Genomic DNA, 22450 nt, shown 5'->3' with positions numbered 1-22450 from the left:
CTTAGCATGTTAGCTAACCCTTCCCTTACTTCTGCTTCTTGAAGGTTTTATGGCAGACTACACCTATTGGTAAGGGGTATATATACAGTTGAAGTCGGAAGTTTACATACACTTAGGTTGGAGTCATTAAAACTCGTTTTTCAACCACTCCACAAATTTCTTGTTAACAAACTATGGTTTTGTAAAGTCGGAAAGGACATCTACTTTGTGCATGACACAAGTAATTTTTCCAACAATTGTTTACAGATTATTTCACTTATAATTCACTGTATCACAATTCCAGTGGGTCAGAATTTTACATACACTAAGTTGACTGTGCCTTTAAACAGCTTTATAAGCTTCTGATAGGCTAATTGACATAATTTGACTCAACTGGAGGTGTACCTGTGGATGTATTTCAAGGCCTACCTTCAAACTCAGTGCCTCTTTGCTTGACATCATGGTAAAATCAAAAGAAATCAACCAAGACATCAGAAAAATGTTTTTAGACCTCCACAAGTTTGGTTCATCCTTGGGAGCAATTTCCAAACGCCTGAAGGTACCACATTCATCTGTACAAACAGTAGTACGCAAGTTTAAACACCATGGGACCACGCAGCCTTCATACCGCTCAGGAAGGAGACGCGTTCTGTCTCCTAGAGATGAACGTACTTTGGTGCGAAAAGTGCAAATCAATCCCAGAACAACAGCAAAGGACCTTGTGAAGATGCTGGAGGTAACAGGTACAAAAGTATCTATATCCACAGTAAAACAAGTCCTATATCGACATAACCTGAAAGGCCGCTCAGCAAGGAAGAAGCCACTGCTCCAAAACCGCCATAAAAAAGCCAGACTACGGTTTGCAACTGCACATGGGGACAAAGATCGTACTTTTTGGAGAAATGTCCTCTGGTCTGATGAAACAAAAATAAACTGTTTGGCCATAATGACCATTGTTATGTTTGGAGGAAAAGGGGTAGGCTTTTTATAACATTTTTGACACGCGTTTTTATGGATTTTGTTGTTGTTATTCTGTCTCTCACTGTTCAAATAAACCTACCATTAAAATTATAGACTGATAATTTCTTTGTCAGTGGGCAAATGTACAAAATCAGCAGGGGATCAAATACTTTTTTCCCTCACTGTAAAGTTTTTCCTCATGCACAGATTTATGTTCCCATCATACACTTTTCGGATGAGCTTCCATGGGAAATGCAGGAGGTACTGAACCAACTGAATAAGCATATCCAGAATTTTTTTACGGAACTGTTGGATCTGAGCTTAGATTCCACACGGCTCATTACGATCCAGTGCATTGGAGACCAGATACAGCTGTAAAGAGTTTGAACTACTAGCTAGACCAATTAAACGGGGAAGACAGTACTAGTGTCACTCCCCAACACTCCAATGTCCTTAACCTATCAGTTACTTTTAGGCTTACAGTGGCAGAACAGTAACTTCTGGAGAAGGGCCTCATGTTTATCCTTACACCCGTTAAGATCGCATGGAGCTCAGGAGGGATCTTAATACTTATCAAAGGAAATTAAAACTACTTGATCTTTTTCTCCCCTACCCTGGGCCAATTGTGCGCCGCCCCATGGGTCTCCCAGTCGCGGCCGGCTACGACAGAGCCTGGATTCGAACCAGGATCTCTAGTGGCACAGCAAGCACTGTGATGCAGTGCCATAGACCACTGTGCCACTCATTTTAACTATAATACTGATAATCAAAGATGACCATTTATTAGTCCATCCCACTGGGAACCCAAGCTGCAGTCAGTGTCTCATACGATGTAGACCTTAATTCAAAAGGACTCAATTTATTTTAGTACATTTAGGTTTCATTTTGCATGGACAGATAATCTTACAAAACAGGATCATGCAGCTTTAAAGTCATTAAGCAAGAATTCTAACATAGTTATAAAACCAGCAGAAAAACTCAGTACCTCATAGAGGCTAAAAGACAATTGAGTAATTCAAAACATTATAGACCACTGACTCACTCACTGCTGCAGGAGACCCAGAAACAAATGAGACAGATCATAGGGGAACTTTATGAGAAACTACATTAATGACAAACAAATGTTTTACTTAATTGGACCAGACACCCCACGACCAAGACAACTTTATTTACTGCCTAAAATCCATAAAACTCCTGAGACTTGGACAATCCCCTCTGAGGTTCCATGCCGTTGGCTGATTGGATCTGATTGTGGCTCTGAATCGTATAGAATAGCTGAGTACTTAGGTCATTTGATCAATCCTCTGTCATGGAAACATCCAAGCTTTATTAAAGACGTATGAATTTGTGACAAAACTAAGATTTGTGTGCCCCAAGAAACTGTTTTTCTCAATTGATATTGACTGCTTGTATACCAACATTGACACCAACTTGGGTCTTTGAAAAATTAAAAACATTTTTATAGATATCCGGTCACATATCGACCCGATGAGGCCTTATTACAATTACTAGAACTTAGCCTAACAAGAAATTGCTTTGAATATGTTCAGTTTCAGTGACTGCCACTGGATGTCAGAATTGTTCAACCTCTCTGTATATGTATGTAGTCTGTGAAGCACCTTTGATATTTGTCTGTGTAGGCCTATTCGGTGTGTGCATTCATGTGGGAATAGTATTAGAGTAAGCTATAGTCTATTAGAGAGAAAAAGATATTAGGCCTGGCCTATAGATAGTTATGCTACAGCTGTATCGTATTAGACAACCACTGTAACGTGTGTATGTGTGACATAATTTATATGAGACAAGGAACATGTCCTTGCGGTCTGCCCACATTATTCCCAGCCCTATGGAACGACATGGCTTGTGTGACTTTGTCCAGGGCACAGGTTATCACTGCAGTGCAAATAGCAAACATTGGAGGATCAACATGTATATCTCAATTCCAGCTCTTGAATACACGTTTCTTCGACCATCATTGGGAAATATAAGTAAATATAGGAAATATAGGTATGTATAGGTCACCAATGAGAGGTAGGCCTACATGTCTTAAGGTTTAGCCAATGAAAAGCGTGAACCACTTAATGGCACTGTTAGATGATAAATGTTACATACCGTAAAGTCTGTGAACTCTAACGAAGAGGACACACATTTCAATGTCCTAATTGGGAGCAGGTGTGCGTAATGAAGATTGCCAGGGCCGGTGGTTAGTAGACCGAATACGTCGAGCGCTGGAGCGGGGGTAGGCGTGACAGTGTGTGTGTGCACAGAACACGCTACCGCCCACCCCAACTGCCAACCAGTGAATTGATATGCAAAGAGAGGGACAGTACACATTCCCCAATGGCAGAGCCTTCATGGCTAACGATGTGTATGATGCTTGATATAGATTTATTGGAGGATCATAATATGACTCGTCAACCATATGTTACAACTATGAATTCGCATCACCATTGTTTCTCCACTAACATCATCAATCATTTAACAGGGCATTAAGTATGCATGTTTATGGGAAAACATTAATATTCTTAAGAACCTATGAGTACATTGATACCACCATCAATAACAAACTGCAAATGCATCCAACAATTTTGTAGTCATAAGCTTGATGTAGTCATTTTGTGCTAGGAATATGGAACCAAATACTAAACTTTTGACAACTTTAATACACTATAAGTGAATTTGTCCAAATACTTATGACTTCCTCAAATGGGGGGACTATATACATAAAGTGCTTTCATTTCTAAACGGTAAAACAGATATGTATGAAAATACCCTCAAATAAAAGGTGACATTTAATCTCAAATCCAAAATGCTAGAGGAAGGAGCCTAATTTAAAATAGTAGCTTCACTGTCCAAATACATATGGAGGGGAGTGTGTACAGTAAGGTACTTCCATTGTACAATTAGTTGTAGCTACATAATTGTACCCTTGCAGTTTGTACTTTAAAAGAGGCAATAGTGTACCTTAGAGTGGCAAGATGGTACTTTTCTTACATAAAGTCCACAGGTACGAAGGCGTACCTTTAGAAAATATACACATTTGCCTTTTTAGGGTAACACCACAGTGACAAAGCCATTTGTTCCTTTTAAATAAGTAGCAAAAAATTTACTAAAAAGGCAAATTTGTATATTTTCTAAAGGTACGCCTTCGTACCTGTGGACTTTATGTAAGAAAAGTACCATCTTGCCACTGATTATTTGCTCATGCCATGACCTACTGTCGTTGTCTACAGTGGTGGGAATGTTGATGTGAGTGATCATGTTCTTGCAACACTTCTAGTGTGAGTAATCCTGGCTACGTCACAATGTCCACATTACCAGTAGAACCACATTTCATTTCTTGTAGCAATTGACACAATTACTACATGGCTGTGGCAATATACAGTACCAGTCAAAAGTTTGGACACATCTACTCATTCAAGGGTTTTTCTTTATTTTTACTATTTTTACATTGTAGAATAATAGTGAAGACATCAAAACTATGAAATATCACATATGGAATCATATAGTAACCAAAGAAGTGTTAAACAAATCAAAATATATTTTATATTTGAGATTCTTCAAAGTAGCCACCCTTTGCCTTGATGACAGCTTTGCACACTCTTGGTATTCTCTCAACCAGCTTCATGAGGTAGTCACCTGGAATGCATTTCAATTAACAGGTGTACCTTGTTAAAAGTTAATTTGTGGAATTTCTTTCCTTCTTAATGCGTTTGAGTTGTGTTGTGACAAGGTAGGGGTGGTATACAGAAGATAGCCCTATTTGGTAAAAGACCAAGTCCATATTATGGCAAGAACAGCTCAAAATAAGCAAAGAGAAACGACAGTCCATCATTACTTTAAGACATGAAGGTCAGTCAATCCAGAAAATCTCAAGAACTTTGAAAGTTTCTTCAAGTGCAGTCGCAAAAACCATCAAGTGCTATGATGAAACTGGCTCTCATGAGGACCGCCACAGGAAAGGAAGACCCAGAGTCTTAGAGTTCAAGACCCAAAGTTCATTAGAGTTACCAGCCTCAGAAATTGCAGCCCAAATAAATGCTTCACAGAGTTCAAGTAACAGACACATCTCAACATCAACTGTTCAGAGGAGACTGCGTGAATCAGGCTTTCATGGTCGAATTGCTGCAAAGAAACCACTACTAAAGGACACCAATAAGAAGAAGAGACTTGCTTGGGCCAAGAAACACGAACAATGGACATTAGACCGGTGGAAATCGCTCCTTTGGTCTGATGAGTCCAAAATGTGAGATTTTTGGTTCCAACCGCCGTGTCTTTGTTAGACGCAGAGTATGTGAACGGATTATCTCTGCATGTGTGGTTCCCACCGTGAAGCATGGAGGAGGAGGTGTGATGGGGTGGGGGTGCTTTGCTGGTGACACTGCCAGTGATTTATTTAGAATTCAAGGCACACTTAACCAGCATAGCTACCACAGCATTCTGCAGCGATACGCCATCCCGTCTGGTTTGCGCTTAGTGGGACTATGATTTGTTTTTCAACAGGACAGGATTGTGTGTGGCACATGTGACCCACACTTAAGAGAGCGCTTACTCAGAGAGACTGATCTCAGTTTAGAGAAATGCGAAATGCATACAGATTGGCAGAGCTGCAGAACTGTCCAGACAGAGAGCTAGTCATAAATGTGCAGGGCCCTGTAGCAGTGCATGCAGTCACACAGAAAGATAGACAGAGAGGGAGAGGAGACGCTACAGAGGGACAGAGCATTATACAATGCAGATACTGTGGACGGACACATGAGAGAAAAAATGAAAAATACCCTGCATATGGACAAAAATGTAAATCCTGTGGAAAAAACAATCACTTCTCTACGGTTTGCAAAAGTGCAGGGACCAGCAAGAGAAACAGAGTCCTGGCAATGGAAAATGCGTTATCTGACTCAGAGAGCGGTGAGGATGTTCTCTGCATCACACTAGGGCCAAAGTCAGAGAGCATCAACATGGTGCAGGAGAAAACCACAGACCACAATGCAGCTCTCTTTGCAACCATACTGGTCAACAAAAAGTCAGTCAGATTTCAGCTAGATTGTGGTGCTAGTTGTAATGTTATCCCTGCAAACCTCATAAAAGCCAGTCACCTAGAGCCCTGCAGTCAGGTATTGGTGATGTATAACAAGAGTACTCTGACGCAACTGGGGAAGTGCACACTTAAAGTGACCAATCCACGCAATAAGAAAACCTACCGAGTTGAGTTCATCGTAGTCAACAAGAATGTGCACAGGCCCATTCTAGGCAGTAAGGCTATCCAGGCAATGGAGTTGATTACTGTGCAGCATCACAACATCCTGGCCATCGAGAAAACAACAGGATCCTGGACTAAAGAGCAAATTAAACAAGAGTACTCTGATGTATTCCAGGGAGATGGATGCTTACCCGGCAAACTGAAGCTGGAAGTGGATGAGCGGGTGGAGCCCGTCCAGCTGCCAAAGAGAAGAGTGCCAGTAGCACTATATAAACCACTCAAAGAGGAGCTCAGTGGTCTAGAGAAAAGAAGGATGATAAAAGCAGTTGAAAAAAGCACAGATTGGATTAGCAGCCTGATCGTAGTGAAGAAACCATCTGGAAAACTAAGAGTGTGCATTGATCCGAAACCTCTCAACAAGGCACTCAAGAGGAGCCATTACCCACTTCCCACTATTGAAGACGTGTGTTCTCTGTTTGTGATGTAAAAAATGGATTTTGGCATGTGGAACTGGAGGAGGAATCTCACCACGTTCTCTACTCCCATGGGACGTACAGGTAGCTGCGCATGCCAATGGGAATCAGTCCAGCCCTAGAGATCTTTCAGAGGAAGTTGAACCAGGCAATGGAAGGTCTTCCAGGAGTCAAAATCATTGCAGATGACATCCTGATTGTGGGAGAGGGAGACAACGATGAAGCGGCGACTCTAGACCACGACAAAAACCTCAAAATGCTCCTGGACAGATGCAGGAAGCTCAATATCTAGCTGAATCCGGAGAAGCTGCCGCTTAGGCTGAAGGAAGTGCCCTACATTGGCCACCTGCTAACATCATAGGGGTTGAAAGTGGACCCAGGAAAAGTGACAGCCATCAAACAGATGCCTAGGCCTACAGATGTGCAGGGGGTGCAGCGCTTCCTGGGCATGGTAAACTACCTGGCCAAGTTCTGCAGCCATGCCACGGAGCTCTGCGAGCCACTGCGACAGCTAACACACAAGGACTCACTGTGGGAGTGGTCAGAGAGACATGAGCAGGCTTTCAATACAATCAGGGATACCATTGCACAGACCCCTGTGCTGAAATACTACAACCCAACAGAGCAGCTTGTACTATAGTGTGATGCTTCAAAGAGTGGGTTAGGAGCAGCCTTGATGCAGGGAGGACAACCAATAGCATACGCCAGCAGAGCCCTGACAGAGACTGATAAAGGGTATGCACAGATAGAGAAGGAGCTGCTTGCAGTGGTGTTTGGCATGGAGAGGTTCCACCAATTCACATATGGACGAACTGTGGAAGTGCAGTCAGATCACAAGCCTCTAGAAATCATCATGACAAAGCCTCTCCTCAGTGCACCAAAAAGACTACAACGCATGCTCATGAGACTCCAAAACTATGAGGTCAGTCTCCGATACGTTCCGGGAAAACATGTGGTTCTGGCCGACACCCTGAGCAGGGTGTACCTCACAGAACAAGACAACAGAGGCCCTGTGGAGGTCGAAGTGGAATCAATCAATATGATACACTACCTCCCTGGGTCAAGCGAGAGACTAAACCACATCCAGAGAGCCACTGAGCTGGACCGGAAGCTCCAGACACTGAAAAATGTGATCCTGCAGGGGTGGCCTGAAGTGAAAGGACATGTAGCCATGCATTTTCACAACAGAGATGAGCTGAGTGTGCAAAATGGAGTTATCTTCAGAGGTGAGGGAGTCATTGTGCCTACTGCCCTCAGGTCAGAGATAATGCAGAGAATCCATTCCTCACACATAAGAACAGAGGGATGTCTGAGAAGAGCTTGCGAGTGAGTCTACTGGCCAGGCATGAATCCACAGCTGAGAACATACATGGCACAATGTAGCACCAGCACGGCATGGGGTATGAAGCAGCAGAAAGAAACGTTGAGGCCCCACGAAGCACCAAAGCATCCCTGGGAAAAAATAGGGACTGACCTGTTCCAGTTCAACGACAGAGACTACATGGTCACAGTTGATTATCTCTCCAACTTCTGGGAAGTGGACCATTTGGAGAACACACAGTCGAAAACGGTCATTCGAAAACTGAAGACACACTTTGCACGCTATGGGATACCTGACAACCTTTACTCAGACAATGCTCCCCAGTACTCTTCAGACGAGTTCCGAAGTTTCAGCAAGGCTTGGGACTTTACACACAAAACATAGTCTCCAGGATACCCGCAAAGTAATGGGAAAGTGGAATCGGCAGTGAAAACAAAGAGAGCAGGTGCTGACCCATACATGGCCATGCTGGATCACAGAAATACCCCGTCACAAGGAACAGCAGCCCTGCAATGGTGCTCATGGGAAGACGTACAAAGACACTACTTATAATGAGTGAAAATCTTCTGAGATCAGGGATGGCAAACTGTCAGCTGGAGAAGTTCAAAGAAAGACAGCAGAAACAGGCAAAGTACTACGACACCTCTGCTAAGGATCTCACAGAGCTGCAACGAGATGACAGGGTGAGAGTTCAGCCACTCACAGGACAGAAACACTGGTGGCAGAGGGCCACAGTAGTCAGACCAGTGGAGCAAACGTCCTATGAGGTGAAGACAGAACAGGGACAAGTCTTCAGGAGGAACAGGCGACACCTGAGGAAGAGCAGAGAAATAGAGGAGGATTTCCCCACTGTTGAGGAGCCTGGCACAGAGCCAGTAAACAGAGCACCAGCTGACACCCAGCAGGATGCTGAACACAACCTAGAGGTGGACGCTGCACCTCAACAAGAAGATCCAAACATCTCAGGTCAAGCACCTCCTGATGTAATCAACACTCCCCACACAAGGTCTGGTATGGCCATCCGAAGACCTATACACCTGAAAGACTTTGTGGGAAGGTAAAAATAATAAGAATTAATGGACAGTCAGAGACAGTAAACAAACATTCAGTTCACATTCCAGTTTATTGCAGACATGGACTACAAGCCAAAGTTAGGTGGAGTATGGCTTTGTTGTAAAAAAAAAAAAAAAAAAAGAGAACATGTAGCAATATTGATGTTACTCATATTGATGTTACACAGGAAACGGAAACCAGTTGGGACTTACTGCATGAATGTGCGGGTTGACAACATGCCTAGTAAAGTTTGCTTAACTATATATCTTTGTCTGTCATGACTACAACGCAAAGCATATTGAAACACTTCCCACAGTTCGAGTTAGGTGGATGTCCTTTGGTTGGTGGATCATTCTTGATACACACGGGAAACTGTTGAGCGTGAAAAACCCAGCGGCGTTGCAGTTCTTGACACAAACCGGTGCGCCTGGCACCTACTAACTTACCCCGTTCAAAGGCACTTCAATCTTTTGTCTTGCCCATTCATTCACCCTCTGAATGGCACACACACACACAATCTATGTCTCAAGGCTTAAAAATAATTATTTAACCTGTCTTCTCCCCTTCATCTACACTGAATGAAGTTGATTTAACAAGTGACATCAATAAGGGATCATAACTTTCACCTGGATTGACCTGGTCAGTCTGTCGTGGAAAGAGCAGGTGTTCTTAATGTTTTGTACACTCAGTGTATATGAAGGCTTAGACCACCTTGCATTTTTTGCAGTTTCAGTGACTGCCACTGGGTGTCAGAGTGGTTCAACCTCTGTTTACGCTTGTTGTCTATGATGCGCCTTTGATATTTGTCTGTGTAGGCCTACTCGATGTGTGCATTCATTCATGTGGGCATAGTATTAGAGTAAGCTATAGTCTAGTAGAGAGAAACAGATATTAGGCCTGGCCTATGGATAGTTATGCTACAGCTGTATTAGACAACCTCTGTAATGTGTGTGTGTGTGTGTGTGTGTGTGTGTGTGCACGCTCCCGCCCACCCCAACTGACAACCAGTGAATTGATGTGCAAAAAGCGTGACAGTACATATTCCCCCAATGTCAGAGCCTACATGGCTAACAATGTATGATGCTTGATATAGATTTATTAATTTAATTAATAATAATTTAATTTGCCATTTAGCAGACGCTTTTATCCAAAGCGACTTACAGTCATGCGTGCATACATTTTTTTGTGTATGGGTGGTCCCGGGGATCGAACCCACTACCCTGGTGTTACAAGCGCCGTGCTGTACCAGCTGAGCTACAGAGGACCACATATCTATTAGATATAGATTTATTGTCAATGACTGATTGTAAATGTTGATCAAGCTAGGCTTCTTGAGCAGTGAGCACGCGACACCATACCTGCCCCGTGTAGCTCAGTTGGTAGAGCATGGCGCTTGCAACGCCAGGGTTGTGGGTTCGATTCCCACGGGGGGCCAGTATGATTTTTTTTTTGATGTATGCACTCACTAACTGTAAGTGTCTCTGGATAAGAGCGTCTGCTAAATGATTAAAATGTAATGTAACATAGTAAATCTGGGACACTCAAATTAGTATGATATGTTACATTTGGTATGGTTACATATGACAGAAGGTTACTTAAGGCAGAAACGAAAGATGGATGGGCGTATAACATGAATGTCTAGCCTCTCATCACGGACAATTTTAGCAACTACTTACTACTTTTTTTAGCTACTTTGCAACTACTTAGCATGTTAGCTAACCCTTCCCCTACTTCTGCTTCTTGAAGGTTTTATGGCAGACTACACCTATTGGTAAGGGGTATATATACAGTTGAAGTCGGAAGTTTACATACACTTAGGTTGGAGTCATTAAAACTCGTTTTTCAACCACTCCACAAATTTCTTGTTAACAAACTATGGTTTTGTAAAGTCGGAAAGGACATCTACTTTGTGCATGACACAAGTAATTTTTCCAACAATTGTTTACAGATTATTTCACTTATAATTCACTGTATCACAATTCCAGTGGGTCAGAATTTTACATACACTAAGTTGACTGTGCCTTTAAACAGCTTTATAAGCTTCTGATAGGCTAATTGACATAATTTGACTCAACTGGAGGTGTACCTGTGGATGTATTTCAAGGCCTACCTTCAAACTCAGTGCCTCTTTGCTTGACATCATGGAAAAATCAAAAGAAATCAACCAAGACATCAGAAAAATGTTTTTAGACCTCCACAAGTCTGGTTCATCCTTGGGAGCAATTTCCAAACGCCTGAAGGTACCACGTTCATCTGTACAAACAGTAGTACGCAAGTTTAAACACCATGGGACCACGCAGCCTTCATACCGCTCAGGAAGGAGACGCGTTCTGTCTCCTAGAGATGAACGTACTTTGGTGCGAAAAGTGCAAATCAATCCCAGAACAACAGCAAAGGACCTTGTGAAGATGCTGGAGGTAACAGGTACAAAAGTATCTATATCCACAGTAAAACAAGTCCTATATCGACATAACCTGAAAGGCCGCTCAGCAAGGAAGAAGCCACTGCTCCAAAACCGCCATAAAAAAGCCAGACTACGGTTTGCAACTGCACATGGGGACAAAGATCGTACTTTTTGGAGAAATGTCCTCTGGTCTGATGAAACAAAAATAAACTGTTTGGCCATAATGACCATCGTTATGTTTGGAGGAAAAGGGGTAGGCTTTTTATAACATTTTTGACATGCGTTTTTATGGATTTTGTTGTTGTTATTCTGTCTCTCACTGTTCAAATAAACCTACCATTAAAATTATAGACTGATAATTTCTTTGTCAGTGGGCAAATGTACAAAATCAGCAGGGGATCAAATACTTTTTTCCCTCACTGTAAAGTTTTTCCTCATGCACAGGTTTATGTTCCCATCATACACTTTTCGGATGAGCTTCCATGGGAAATGCAGGAGGTACTGAACCAACTGAATAAGCATATCCAGAATTTTTTTACGGAACTGTTGGATCTGAGCTTAGATTCCACACGGCTCATTACGATCCAGTGCATTGGAGACCAGATACAGCTGTAAAGAGTTTGAACTACTAGCTAGACCAATTAAACGGGGAAGACAGTACTAGTGTCACTCCCCAACACTCCAATGTCCTTAACCTATCAGTTACTTTTAGGCTTACAGCGGCAGAACAGTAACTTCTGGAGAAGGGCCTCATGTTTATCCTTACACCCGTTAAGATCGCATGGAGCTCAGGAGGGATCTTAATACTTATCAAAGGAAATTAAAACTACTTGATCTTTTTCTCCCCTACCCTGGGCCAATTGTGCGCCGCCCCATGGGTCTCCCAGTCGCGGCCGGCTACGACAGAGCCTGGATTCAAACCAGGATCTCTAGTGGCACAGCAAGCACTGTGATGCAGTGCCATAGACCACTGTGCCACTCATTTTAACTATAATACTGATAATCAAAGATGACCATTTATTAGTCCATCCCACTGGGAACCCAAGCTGCAGTCAGTGTCTCATACGATGTAGACCTTAATTCAAAAGGACTCAATTTATTTTAGTACATTTAGGTTTCATTTTGCATGGACAGATAATCTTACAAAACAGGATCATGCAGCTTTAAAGTCATTAAGCAAGAATTCTAACATAGTTATAAAACCAGCAGAAAAACTCAGTACCTCATAGAGGCTAAAAGACAATTGAGTAATTCAAAACATTATAGACCACTGACTCACTCACTGCTGCAGGAGACCCAGAAACAAATGAGACAGATCATAGGGGAACTTTATGAGAAACTACATTAATGACAAACAAATGTTTTACTTAATTGGACCAGACACCCCACGACCAAGACAACTTTATTTACTGCCTAAAATCCATAAAACTCCTGAGACTTGGACAATCCCCTCTGAGGTTCCATGCCGTTGGCTGATTGGATCTGATTGTGGCTCTGAATCGTATAGAATAGCTGAGTACTTAGGTCATTTGATCAATCCTCTGTCATGGAAACATCCAAGCTTTATTAAAGACGTATGAATTTGTGACAAAACTAAGATTTGTGTGCCCCAAGAAACTGTTTTTCTCAATTGATATTGACTGCTTGTATACCAACATTGACACCAACTTGGGTCTTTGAAAAATTAAAAACATTTTTATAGATATCCGGTCACATATCGACCCGATGAGGCCTTATTACAATTACTAGAACTTAGCCTAACAAGAAATTGCTTTGAATATGTTCAGTTTCAGTGACTGCCACTGGATGTCAGAATTGTTCAACCTCTCTGTATATGTATGTAGTCTGTGAAGCACCTTTGATATTTGTCTGTGTAGGCCTATTCGGTGTGTGCATTCATGTGGGAATAGTATTAGAGTAAGCTATAGTCTATTAGAGAGAAACAGATATTAGGCCTGGCCTATAGATAGTTATGCTACAGCTGTATCGTATTAGACAACCACTGTAACGTGTGTATGTGTGACATAATTTATATGAGACAAGGAACATGTCCTTGCGGTCTGCCCACATTATTCCCAGCCCTATGGAACGACATGGCTTGTGTGCACTGACTTTGTCCAGGGCACAGGTTATCACTGCAGTGCAAATAGCAAACATTGGTGGATCAACATGTATATCTCAATTCCAGCTCTTGAATACACGTTTCTTCGACCATCATTGGGAAATATAAGTAAATATAGGAAATATAGGTATGTATAGGTCACCAATGAGAGGTAGGCCTACATGTCTTAAGGTTTAGCCAATGAAAAGCGTGAACCACTTAATGGCACTGTTAGATGATAAATGTTACATACCGTAAAGTCTGTGAACTCTAACGAAGAGGACACACATTTCAATGTCCTAATTGGGAGCAGGTGTGCGTAATGAAGATTGCCAGGGCCGGTGGTTAGTAGACCGACAGTGTGTGTGTGCACAGAACACGCTACCGCCCACCCCAACTGCCAACCAGTGAATTGATATGCAAAGAGAGGGACAGTACACATTCCCCAATGGCAGAGCCTTCATGGCTAACGATGTGTATGATGCTTGATATAGATTTATTGGAGGATCATAATATGACTCGTCAACCATATGTTACAACTATGAATTCGCATCACCATTGTTTCTCCACTAACATCATCAATCATTTAACAGGGCATTAAGTATGCATGTTTATGGGAAAACATTAATATTCTTAAGAACCTATGAGTACATTGATACCATCATCAATAACACACTGCAAATGCATCCAACAATTTTGTAGTCATAAGCTTGATGTTGTCACGAACGCTGTGTGTGGATGTGGTGTAGGGAATCAAGCGCAGGCACACAAGAGTACGTCAACAGTCTTTAGTGGTGCAAAACAACTCCAAACAGGAGAAAATAGCCAACCCAACCGGGAGGCGAGAACGACAAATACGCACACAACACAGTGCGTAAAACAAGGAAAAAGCGCACGCAGTGCGGACTCTCGAAATACACAGGAAGAGAGTCAAAATACCAAGAACACGAACAGCTGACAAAAACAATCACACATAACACCTGACCCAAAATAACGAAACTAAATAGGGAACACAATCAAACACTAACAAGGGACAGGTGTTACAAACAGACAAAACCAAACGAACATGAAACATTGAACGGTGGCAGCTAGTACTCCGGAGACAACGACCGCCGAAGCCTGCCCGAACAAGGAGGAGGAGCAGCCTCGGCCGAAACCGTGACAGATGTAGTCATTTTGTGCTAGGAATATGGAACCAAATACTAAACTTTTGACAACTTTAATACACTATAAGTGAATTTGTCCAAATACTTATGACTTCCTCAAATGGGGGGACTATATACATAAAGTGCTTTCATTTCTAAACGGTAAAACAGATATGTATGAAAATACCCTCAAATAAAAGGTGACATTTAATCTCAAATCCAAAATGCTAGAGGAAAGAGCCTAATTTAAAATAGTAGCTTCACTGTCCAAATACATATGGAGGGGAGTGTGTACAGTAAGGTACTTCCATTGTACCCTTGCAGTTTGTACTTTAAAAGAGGCAATAGTGGACCTTAGAGTGGCAAGATGGTACTTTTCTTACATAAAGTCCACAGGTACGAAGGCGTACCTTTAGAAAATATACACATTTGCCTTTTTAGGGTAACACCACAGTGACAAAGCCATTTGTTCCTTTTAAATAAGTAGCAAAAAATTTACTAAAAAGGCAAATTTGTATATTTTCTAAAGGTACGGCTTCGTACCTGTGGACTTTATGTAAGAAAAGTACCATCTTGCCACTGATTATTTGCTCATGCCATGACCTACTGTCGTTGTCTACAGTGGTGGGAATGTTGATGTGAGTGATCATGTTCTTGCAACACTTCTAGTGTGAGTAATCCTGGCTACGTCACAATGTCCACATTACCAGTAGAACCACATTTCATTTCTTGTAGCAATTGACACAATTACTACATGGCTGTGGCAATATACAGTACCAGTCAAAAGTTTGGACACATCTACTCATTCAAGGGTTTTTCTTTATTTTTACTATTTTTACATTGTAGAATAATAGTGAAGACATCAAAACTATGAAATATCACATATGGAATCATATAGTAACCAAAGAAGTGTTAAACAAATCAAAATATATTTTATATTTGAGATTCTTCAAAGTAGCCACCCTTTGCCTTGATGATAGCTTTGCACACTCTTGGTATTCTCTCAACCAGCTTCATGAGGTAGTCACCTGGAATGCATTTCAATTAACAGGTGTACCTTGTTAAAAGTTAATTTGTGGAATTTCTTTCCTTCTTAATGCGTTTGAGTTGTGTTGTGACAAGGTAGGGGTGGTATACAGAAGGTAGCCCTATTTGGTAAAATACCAAGTCCATATTATGGCAAGAATAGCTCAAAATAAGCAAAGAGAAACGACAGTCCATCATTACTTTAAGACATGAAGGTCAGTCAATCCAGAAAATTTCAAGAACTTTGAAAGTTTCTTCAAGTGCAGTCGCAAAAACCATCAAGTGCTATGATGAAACTGGCTCTCATGAGGACCGCCACAGGAAAGGAAGACCCAGAGTTACCTCTGCTGCAGAGGATAAGTTCATTAGAGTTACCAGCCTCAGAAATTGCAGCCCAAATAAATGCTTCACAGAGTTCAAGTAACAGACACATCTCAACATCAACTGTTCAGAGGAGACTGCGTGAATCAGGCTTTCATGGTCGAATTGCTGCAAAGAAACCACTACTAAAGGACACCAATAAGAAGAAGAGACTTGCTTGGGCCAAGAAACACGAACAATGGACATTAGACCGGTGGAAATCTGTCCTTTGGTCTGATGAGTCCAAAATGTGAGATTTTTGGTTCCAACCGCCGTGTCTTTGTTAGACGCAGAGTATGTGAACGGATTATCTCTGCATGTGTGGTTCCCACCGTGAAGCATGGAGGAGGAGGTGTGATGGGGTGGGGGTGCTTTGCTGGTGACACTGCCAGTGATTTATTTAGAATTCAAGGCACACTTAACCAGCATAGCTACCACAGCATTCTGCAGCGATACGCCATCCCGTCTGGTTTGCGCTTAGTGGGACTATGATTTGTTTTTCAACAGGACAGGGTGTGTCCAAACATTTGACTGGTACTGTATGTTGGTGAGTATGGTGTAAACAGATCAAATCCCTAAAGAGGGATAGAATTGGAGGAAATATACTAGCCTGGCTCAAGTCAGGGGAGGGGCTTCATTGGGTCAAAATAGTATTTGATTTCATTCAAATATTATAGATGCGTTTGATTTAGCTTTTCCAGCAAAATAGAGCCAATTGAATAGTCCAAAAGTGCCAAATCTGTCGACCTGTCACACCAGGCAAGCTAAATCAAGTACACCTATTGACCCAGGTCTGGTATGTGTGACGGCTGCACTGCACAATAAAAAAAAACATTTATACACGTAACACTCACTTTACACTATACACATGGCGATACACTTAACACATAATATATAAATAGCAACGTGACATATAACTTCATTGCAGAAATTCTAAAATACAATCTTGATATTTGTTAACAGCGTTTCTTGAATGAATGCTTCATAGTTTTACGTTGTAACAGTCACTGTTTTAATTTAACTTAATCATCTAACTTTATAATTTAACCATTGTCATTATCAACAAACAGTCAAAGTTATCTATAATGTCTTTACCTCCATGTCTCTTCAGAGTTACCAGTGTTATGATTCTGATGGTGTGTCGAGACGGATGGTTTGTACGGTTGTGGCTATCAGTACAGCTCTAGAATTGTAGCTAAACCTAACCCTAACACTTTTCCTAACCTGCTACGTTAATTCTCCTAACCTGCTACGTTCATTCCCCTAACCTGCTGCGTTAGTTCTCATAACCTGCTACTTAAAGTTACCTGTGTCTGTAGTAGGTTAGGCTTAGCTAAAATGCTACAGTTGTCAACAAACCATCAGTCTCGACAAATCATCAGTATCACCACACCGGCACCATGTCTGCGCAGCATGGATGCCGGTTGTGTTCTGGTAAAGGAATGCTGAAGTATGAATACTGAAGTATGGTTCTGGAGCAGTGTTGGGAAATGCCACCTCTCTATTCACCGCGGGGGAATTCATTTCCCTTGAGGAGTTTAAAATAGCAAAGTAGTTTGATACATTGATGTTGTGTACTAATGCTAAAATAATGTAAATAATGTTTGTATTTCAAATCTGATCAGTGCATTTAAACTTTATATTATGTTAGTCTGTATTTAAAATTGATGTTTGCAGACTTCTCCCTTCAATCTGAGAATGGAACTGGCCACTCCCATATTCTCTCTGTGTAGTCCCCTCTTGTGAGTTAAACGTTACGTTCTGTTCCTGCACCTTATCCTCAGTTATTTTTGAAGTTGAGGCTTTTAGGACGGTCTCTTTTTTTATACTTATTTATATATGTTTTTCTATTTTTAAAGCATTTTAAAGCACTTTGCTCTAGTTATAATTTGTACTTTGCAAATTTGTTTTGCACCCTATCTCAGTGTTTCTCGTTCCCTAACATTATGTAGGCTACGTATATGGTATAGTAACTACTAGAGAGCCCATTTGCAAGAAATGTCATTACAACATTGTGCAGTCCAATTCTGCAGCCTCAAACATTTTTCCTCACTATAAAAATATTGCAAACTTCGACATTATACAAGCATTATTGCCTTTAATAAAAACCAGGTGCTAACAAATTTGGCAGACAGAGGGAAAGGTCTATGGTGAGGCAAAGGGAGGGCACTGTGTAATGTAGGATACGTGCTTGTATGCATGTGGGAGGACTTGGAGACACTAAGGGCTCAGTGGTTGCCTGGTTGACTCATTTAAAATACTGCTGCTGACTCAGTTGGCTGCTGTGCCTCCACACTAACTATGTATCAGGGTGTGTGTGTGTGTGTGTGCGTGTGTGTGCGTGCGTGTGCACGTGCGTGTGCATTTTAATGTGTTTATGTGGATACATACCAGCACTTAGGATGGTTACAATTCACAGATTCACCTCTATCCTCTCTTTATGGTATAATATTGCCATTTAATATTTTCTGCAAAGCTCATAATTCAATGATCCACTTTGTCATGTACTGTGCCAATGAACTCTGTTGAACTTCAATTGCCAGGAATGGATACACACTGTACACTCATACCATCTGCTATTCATTGATTTTGCTTGCTGCCAAAGGAAAGATATATCCAACTATATCATTCTCCCTCTGTAAGGGATTGAACTAAACGAAAGAGAGAGAGCAGAAAGAAGGTAGAAAGGGATGAGGGGAGCTGTAAAAGTGTAAAACATGGTTCTGTCCTGTTCTGTGACTCAACAGGAAGTGGATTGTGAGGTGGATGGAAAGAGAGGAGGGTGGGAGTGAGTAGGTGGGAGAAGGAAAGGAGGGAGGAGGGGCTGCGGCTGAATTTTGTAATGCCTCTGAATTCCCAAAGAAGTTCCTGCCAGACAGAGAGGCCAGAGGACCTCGGAGGAAATCTGTGGGCCAAAAATACATAGACGTCCCTGTCACTGCTCTCCTAACTCTATCAGATGAATACACACAAAATAAATTCACAAACACTCATACACAAACACACACACGCACACAAACACGCACACACACGACCACCACCACGACCACCACCACCAGGAGGTGGTTACACACGCTGTCTACACACTGTCACCCTTATCCACCCCTGAGGGAAAAGAAAACAAGCAAATATAAAAAATTTAATAGAATGATGAATATAAGCATTTGACAATGTACTTTCTGTATACAGGTAAATGATGTAGAACTTAACATTAACATTAATGTATTTTCCAAGATGGCGTAGCAGTGCGGTCGTGTTCTCTTGTGTGTCCATGTAAATAGCCAGTTTTTTGTATTATTTTGTATTTTACGTATATATTTCCCTATCACACTTTTCATCCATCTACTAAATATACTTTCCTGCAACCCGCCTCACTCAATGTAGAACGGATTCTATTCTTTACTCACCTTTATCTAGAATCTCCAGTTGAAACTAGCCAGCCAGCTAACTAGCTAACTAGCTACTTGCTATTAGCCACCGTTAGCGGTTTTCACCCAGAACATCGGATTTTCTGCCGGAATAACTGAATCACTGGACCTTAACACCGGATCGCAACTAGCTAGCCGCAACCGAATGGATGTCGAATGGATGTTGCTGTAGGCTAATCACCACTGCCCCCGAAGCAAGCATCAGTTAGCCTTGAGCTAGCCTCGAGCAGGCCCATATCCCGGCTATCTACCTCTCTGTCTACCGGACGGGAGTAGCCAGCTAACCAGCTAACTAGCTACTTGCTATTAGCCACCGTTAGCGGTTTTTCACCATTGTCTGTGGCCTGCACTACCTACCAGACAGCTCTAGCCTGGACTATTATCGGCCAGTCTGCACTGTCTGCACAGCGCGTTATCGACCCAGAACCTATCGGATTTTCTGCCGGAATCACTGAATCACTGGACCTTTAACACTGGATAATCGCAACTAGCTAGCTGCAACCAAATTAACGTTGTTGTTGGCTAATCAGCCTTGAGCTAGCCTTGAGCTAGCCTTGAGTCAGGCACATCTCCCGGCTATCTACCTCTCTGTCAACCGGACGGGACCTCCTAGAGTCGACAAGGAGCCCCGCCGATCCATCACGACTGGTCTGCCGACGTAATCGTCTGTGGTTTCAACAGGCTTCCCGTTGCGACGACCACGAAGGTCCATCTGCTAGCCCCGGGCCCGCTAGCACACGTAAACGACAGCCGTGCTTCCTGATCGCTGTGCTGTAGTACCAATTCGAACTGCTCTCGGACTCACATATTGCTGTTCACTGGACCTTATGATCTCTCAGCTGCACAGCTGATGCCTGCTGGACTGTTCCTTTACACGGTACCCTGTCCTGTTTATCTGTTTAACCTCAGCCCAAACTTTATCGCCATTACCAGTTGTCTTAGCTCTCTCTAATAACACCTGTGATTGCTTTATGCCTCTCTCCCATGTCAATATGCCTTGCCTATTGCTGTTCCAGTTAGTTCTTATTATACAATTTCACTGTAGAACCCCAAGTCCCTCTCAAACTGCCTCAAATAGTTATTTTGTTCCACCCCCCATACACGCCGAGACCGGCTCATTCGGTGCCTCCAGTGATGCTATCTCTTTCATTGTTACCCAACGCTTAGGTTTACTTCCACTGTACTCATATCCTTCCATATCCTTGTCTGTACAGAATGCCCTGAATCTATTCTACAACGCCCGGAAATCTGCCCCCTTTATTCTCTGTACCCAATGCACTAGAAGACCAGTTCTTAAAGCCTTTAGCTGTATCCTTATTCTAGTCCTCCTCTGTTCCTCTGGTGATGTAGAGGCTAACCCAGGCCCTGCAGCCCCCAGTATCACTCCTACTCCCCAGGAGCTATCATTTGTTGACTTCTGTAACCGTAAAAGCCTTAGTTTTCTGCATGTTAACATCAGAAGCCTCCTTCCTAAGTTTGAGTTATTCACTGCTTTAGCACACTCCGCCAACCCTGATGTTCTAGCAGTGTCTGAATCCTGGCTTAGGAAGGCCACTAAAAATTCTGAAATGTCCATCCCCAACTACAACATTTTCCGTCTAGATAGAACTGCCAAAGGGGGTGGAGTTGCAATCTACTGTAGAGATAGCCTGCAGAGCTCTATCATACTATCCAGGTCTGTGCCCAAACAGTTTGAGCTTCTACTTCTAAAAATCCACCTTTCCAGAAATAAGTCTCTCACTGTTGCTGCTTGCTACAGCCCCCCCTCAGCCCCCAGTTGTGCCCTGGAAACCATAGGTGAATTGATTGCCCCCGATTTATCCTCAGAGTTCGTACTGCTTGGTGACCTAAATTGGGATATGCCTAACACCCCGGCCATCCTACAATCCAAACTAGATGCCCTCAATCTCACACAAATTATCAACGAACCTACCAGGTACAACCCTAAATCCGTAAACATGGGTACCCTCATTGATATCATCCTGACTAACTGTTACGAATCCCGTGGCTCTAAACGTCTAGGGTGGATGGACATGAGACCCGTAACATAATTCAGGCAAATTAGGAGTGTGACATGGAACAGTGAGAAAAAAACTACGCGACAACCATAAACTACCGTCAAACATAAATGGTATTTCTGAACACACGGTAAAGGTTTGGGAAAAAGGGCTGAGCAGGACCCAAGAAATGAAACAATAGTGTAAAACACCCCTAAACTGATCTTGCCTGCCTCAAGAACCGCTAAGCTACTGCTACTCATAAAAAAAATACAGTGGGTGGTCCGCTCAGGTCTAACTAGTGTTTATAGACAGTTCTTTCTACGGGAAATGTATGCCCAAGGGCAGCTTGCTTAACTTCCCCTTTTCCCAGAAACACACAAAATAGCCAAACAGAGTAATTAGCAAATTAGTGAGTACACAATACACAGGACACCACCGTATCCATACTCACATACAAAAAGTAGTCAAACAAAGTTACTAAACAGCGGAACCAGCAACTTAGTGAGTAAACAAAAACAGGACACCACAGTGTCCATACTCACATACGGAAAATGTCTCTCTCTCTCAACAAACATAACTGACTGGTTTTTATATAATGGGATGTGTGATTGAAAACCCAGCAACAGGTGGTGAAATGCAGAGGAATGTTCACTGATTGGTCCACCTTTGCAATCAGAAGACATCTCAACGACCACCAATCAGGAACATACAGGACACCTGTGATTAGGGCAGAAGGAGAGAAAAACACAGGACACAGGATACCTGTATCCGTAACACTCCCACCCTTAAAAGAGCAAACCACAATGGTTTGCGACACACGTACTATCACAACATCCAAAATTCACAAATCATCCTGCCGGGATAACAAAAAAAAAAAACCTAGATCATTAAACTCAAGACAAAGCATCTGCCAACACATTATCCAACCCCTTTTTGTGGTGGATCTCCAAATTATAATTTTGCACGACAAGTGCCCAACGCATAAGGCGTTGGTTCTGGT

This window comes from Coregonus lavaretus, assembly GCF_964263955.1.
Source record: "Coregonus lavaretus genome assembly, chromosome: 20".
NCBI lineage: Eukaryota > Metazoa > Chordata > Actinopteri > Salmoniformes > Salmonidae > Coregonus > Coregonus lavaretus.
This window is presented reverse-complemented; position numbering follows the sequence as displayed.